Raw genomic sequence first — 5,457 nt, 5'->3', positions numbered from 1 at the left:
TAGTGATTAAATTTGAAATTAGGGTAATTAATTCAAGATATTGAGTTTGTTTGTGTTGTTTATGAAGCTTGTGAAGTGTTTAATTGTTGTTGATGATATAGATGTTAATTTGGCCGAGTCATAAATTGAATTTTAGTGAATGTCTAGCATGTTTTGAATTGTAATGTTCTTATGAAAAATGTATGCTAGTTTCTCACCTGTTTAAGCCTATTGAAGTGGATTGATGATATGGAATGCTATAATGTAGTTGTGTTATGTGAAGATTATGGTCATTTTAAACTAAATTGTGATACTTGTGCTATGATTGTAATGAATATCATTAGAATGCAATTTTAAATGTCATGATCTATGAACGCAACATGCTTGAGTCCTAAGTTGATGCCTAATTGTGAATTTTTTGATCCACATTTTTGTGAGAGTGTATTTGCTAGTTTATGTTGACTTTGGTTGACTGTGATCCATTATTCTGAACATACGCTTTTGCTTATATGAATCACAATGCTTATGAACTTTGAATGGAATGACTAATTCCCCTTGCTACTCGGTTATGTTTTTAGCTAACATTAACACAACGGTTTCTATGTTCTTTTGGTTTGGTGTTATTATGTTTTGCAGGGACAATCTAGCCGAGGGGGACAACCAAAGAGAGGCAGGACCTCAAGAAATGTTCCACCACCGGTTCAACAACGACATTCATCATCATCATCTGGCGAAGAAGAAGAGAATCAAAATAATCCAATAGTATGGTTAGAACATCTTCGGGACAATGATGATTACGGGGAAACTTTTGCTCGAATTACCCATAGACCAATTAATGCTACATGGTATTTCGACTGGGCTCCTTTGATTGAGGCGGGTATGCAAACCCATGTCACTCGTTTGTTAGCTCTACCATATAATAACATAGTGACCTATGCATGAGAACACATTTTCAGTCTACACGATCAAGTGTTTCCCGTGCTATGTAAAGAATTCTACTCAACTTTCCGATTCAATAATGTTCGCGATCCACTATCGGATGCTTTCTTTAGATTCCGACTAGGGGATGAGGAAAGAAGTTTGAGTAGTTTTGGGTTATGTAGAGTTTTGGGTATTTTTAACGAGCTTACTGACGCACAATTAAGGACATATTTGGTAAGCTCAGAGTATCATGGAAGAGTGAGTTTCAATGAACAATCCTTTTGAAGAAGGATTAGAGGTCTGAATGCATCTAGCCTGTTCAAATCAAGCAGACACAGGTATACCGAAATAGCAACCCCTGACGATAAGCTTCTCCATCGACTTATCGCATGTACTTTTAATGCGAGAGTCGAAGGACACGAGAAGGTAAAATCTTTGGATCTATGGATAATGGATCAAATCAAGCGGGGTTGTCACACCGATATACCGGGATTAATTGGGAACTATTTGCCGGGTATCGCTACGGATGCACGAAGAGATAAAACCGCTTCTAGGGGGCCACTACATTACGCGGATTGCTCGTCTCTTTAATATTGATCTTAATCGCCTGATAGAATGTGACCATGCAATGAAAGCCTTGAAAAAGGTTTCTTATGTTAACGCTGAGATTTTTGATGTACGACGGAAATAAGAGTTTGGTACCTTTTGTGGCAGGTGGCGCGAGTGGTAGTGGAGCAAATGTTCAATAAGAACAACAAGAGGAAAAAGAAGCGGAAATGGAAGCCCAGACAAATGTTCATGATCAAGGTCCTTGGAATCCGTCCCAATCTAGTTGGGATAATTTGGTTAATTGTGTCAATAATATGAGGTTGAGTCCGAATGAGCAGAGGACACATAACAACCGTATGTGGGATAGTCAGCAAAGAATGGAGCCAGATTGCTCAAGTATACAATCAGGGATGGAACAGTTATGGTATTGACTGGAATAACCATAACACAGAGTTATTTTATTCCAACCCTGATCAGTACTATGGGACAACACGTCTGACACCCACATACTACACTGATCCTCAAAACCCACCACCTCATTACCCAATTTATGATACTAACGCTGCGATGCAGGATGGCAGGAACCGATTTGAGCAGGAATACCCGCAGGGATGCCCAAGCAGAGATGGCTTAGGAAATTACTTTTGGCCTTATGATAACTAAAGGCCTGCGAGCCTATGATCATTTTGTGAAAACATTTTAAACAATTTATTTGTTATGGTGTGTATTAAAACAATATTGGTTTGTATTTTTAAACTAATTGTGTGGTTTAATAATGGTTGTGGTTGTAAAAACACCATTATTTTTAGTATTATTTGTGTGGTTTGTTATTTTGTGCAGCGTGGTTGAACTTCAAAGACTGGCATTAAGTTCAGCAACATTTGATATTATGACGTATGTATGTTGATAATCGAGGAATGGACGATGCTCTTATGCTGGCAGTAAGTTCAGCGGCATTCGTCTACATGTTCCACGATTTACAGGTTAAAAATTTGAAAATTTCTACAATCACCCTATCACTTTGCCCTCTAAATTTAATCATTTTTTCTGATTTCATGCAATGAGGGCCTTGCATGATCTCAAGTGTGGGGTGGGAGATAGAAATTTATCGGGAATTCGTTTTACAAAAAAAAATTAAGGCGTTTATGATTAAAATTTTAAAATTTTCAGGTAGCCTTAGAAATGAAAATTGTCCAAAAACCATATTACATACATTGTGTTCTAAAAGAAATGTTGAGTTATGTTTTAAATTATTAATAGTCTTTGAAGTTGCACTATCATTCAATTATTTGAATGAAAATCCTACTAGTTTAGTAAAGCTAACTTGTAGGTCACTTGTACCAAAACGAGTGTAAACCATGAGAGAGCGGTGATTGCATAGCGTGGTCGAAAACTGGACCTCGCGCCAGATCGAAAACTAAAACAGGACGATTGCATAGCACATCTGGACGCCGTCCAGAAATCTGGATGCCGTCCAGCCCTTTACAACTGGACGCCATCCAGTATTCTGGACGCCGTCCAGTTCCTTGGACGCCGTCCAAAAGTAGGTTTCAGCCTACTTTTGACTTTTGGGCCACTTTAACCACTTTAAAACCAAATGATTGAGAGAGCAGTACAGAGATACGATCAGATACGAATGAGAGGCGTTAGAAGACGATTTTAGGAGCATTTTTGGAGAACTCCAAGCTCTTTCAAGTGGTCTAACATCCAAGAATCAAGAAACCAATCCTTCTCCATCCAAGATTCATTCTCCTAATAGGTTGTTTTCTTGTTCTCAAACAATGAATTCTACTTATCATTTGATTGTTATATTGCTTGTTATCATGATTGTTGGCTAAACTCTATAATGTTTGTCTAGATTAATAACCAAAGTATTGGATGTAAACTTATTGATTGAATGTATTATGTGTGTTAAATTAAAACTTGAATTAAAAAACCATGCTTATTGATGTTAAATCATTTGTATCTAGTTAATTGATATGTTATTGATAAAGAGAACTCTTGTTGATGTATCATATTGATTTACAATCAACTTGTCTTAGATTGATTGTTTACTAAACCGGATCAAGGGGGTAAATTAGATCAAAACGATTAGACGATATAGGGATGAATTGTGTAGAGCGAACGCAAAAGACAATTGGTATTCAAGTCTTTGATCTAGCTAATCAATTAGTCACAAACGAAAAGGTCTAGGTGATAGGGAACCTCCCACTTAGTAATTCTAGTTTGAGTACTTGCTAAAGAGAACTCTTGGCAAGTCGATTTGGGTGATTAACATATATATCATAGTTATTTGGTTACAAACACGAGAACTATAGAGAAAAGGGAACCCTTGATCTTGTAATCGAGTTTGCGTGTTTACTAAAGAGAACTCTTGGTAAATCTATTAGGTAACTTACACACATATTCATTTAATCGGGTCTTAACAATATAACTTACATCCAATACTGAGGGTAAAATATCTAGATGAACATTTCGTCTCTTTGATCTAAATCAAACTATCTTATTTGCTTTCTTTGCACTTGTTTTCATTATATAAACTTAAAAGATCAAAAATATTATTTTTACTTTTAATCTTCTCTGATTTGGCTAAATCGTTAAATAGTCACAAAAATATAATATCTTGTACCTTAAAGTTTCATTTACTTAGTTAATCATAATATAGTTTCTAATTCTAGTTTGACTAATACAACTGTCCTTGGAACGATACACGGAACTAAACCATTATTTATACTACTACACGATCGGGTACACTGCCCGTTAGTGTGTAACAATCTTTAATCGGTATTTTTCCATACTATTTCATACAACAATTCATATACCACATTTCGCACATCAATGACCATAATCATTATGGAAAATACAAAACTTGGATTTATCTCGTCTGCTGTTTTCCGCTAAAGGTTGAGCATCAGGAAAAGATCTCGCAACCCTTTCTTGTAAAAGAATTTCTTTAAGTGTTTTTATTAACATCTGGATGATACTGAAAGACTCATTATTCCATTTTCGCGAAGAATAACGATCTCGACGGTTATATCCATAATTATCATTTTGACCTTGATGTCTATCATTACGCGGATAGCCTCCGCCGCCATTTCGCCTTGGATATCCTGAACCGCGATAATTATCGCTATTTCCATCACGGAAAGAATCATTATCATCTCGCTAACTTTTATCCTTTCCCCACCCACATGCAGGGGTTATAGTACTATCCTCTACGCCTCTGAGATAATCATACGTTTCTTGTTGCACCTTAGCGAAAGTTGGCGGAACATCTCTTCGCAATCGACGCACAAGCGTTGGATGTCGTTGTGGATTAATAACATGCAAAAAACCAGAGATTTTTTGGGCTTCATTCAAACTTGGTATCTGAAATGTCCCGTTCTTATTGATTAAAAACGTTCCATATTAATTGATTTCGTTGCGAGGTTTTGACCTCTATATGAGACGTTTTTCAAAGTCTGCATTCATTTTAAAACAAACCATAACCTTTATTTCATAAATAAAGGTTTAAAAAGCTTTACGTAGATTATCAAATAATGATAATCTAAAATATCCTGTTTACACACGACCATTACATAATGGTTTACAATACAAATATGTTACATCGAAATCAGTTTCTTGAATGCAGTTTTTACACAATATCATACAAACATGGACTCCAAATCTTGTCCTTATTTTAGTATGCAACAGCGGAAGCTCTTAGTATTCACCTGAGAATAAACATGCTTTAAACGTCAACAAAAATGTTGGTGAGTTATAGGTTTAACCTATATATATCAAATCGTAACAATAGACCACAAGATTTCATATTTCAATACACATCCCATATATAGAGATAAAAATCATTCATATGGTGAACACCTGGTAACCGACATTAACAAGATGCATATATAAGAATATCCCCATCATTCCGGGACACCCTTCGGATATGATATAAATTTCGAAGTACTAAAGCATCCGGTACTTTGGATGGGGTTTGTTAGGCCCAATAGATTTATCTTTAGG

Source organism: Rutidosis leptorrhynchoides, chromosome 5 (assembly GCF_046630445.1).
Source record: "Rutidosis leptorrhynchoides isolate AG116_Rl617_1_P2 chromosome 5, CSIRO_AGI_Rlap_v1, whole genome shotgun sequence".
In the NCBI taxonomy this organism is placed as follows: domain Eukaryota; kingdom Viridiplantae; phylum Streptophyta; class Magnoliopsida; order Asterales; family Asteraceae; genus Rutidosis; species Rutidosis leptorrhynchoides.
This window is presented reverse-complemented; position numbering follows the sequence as displayed.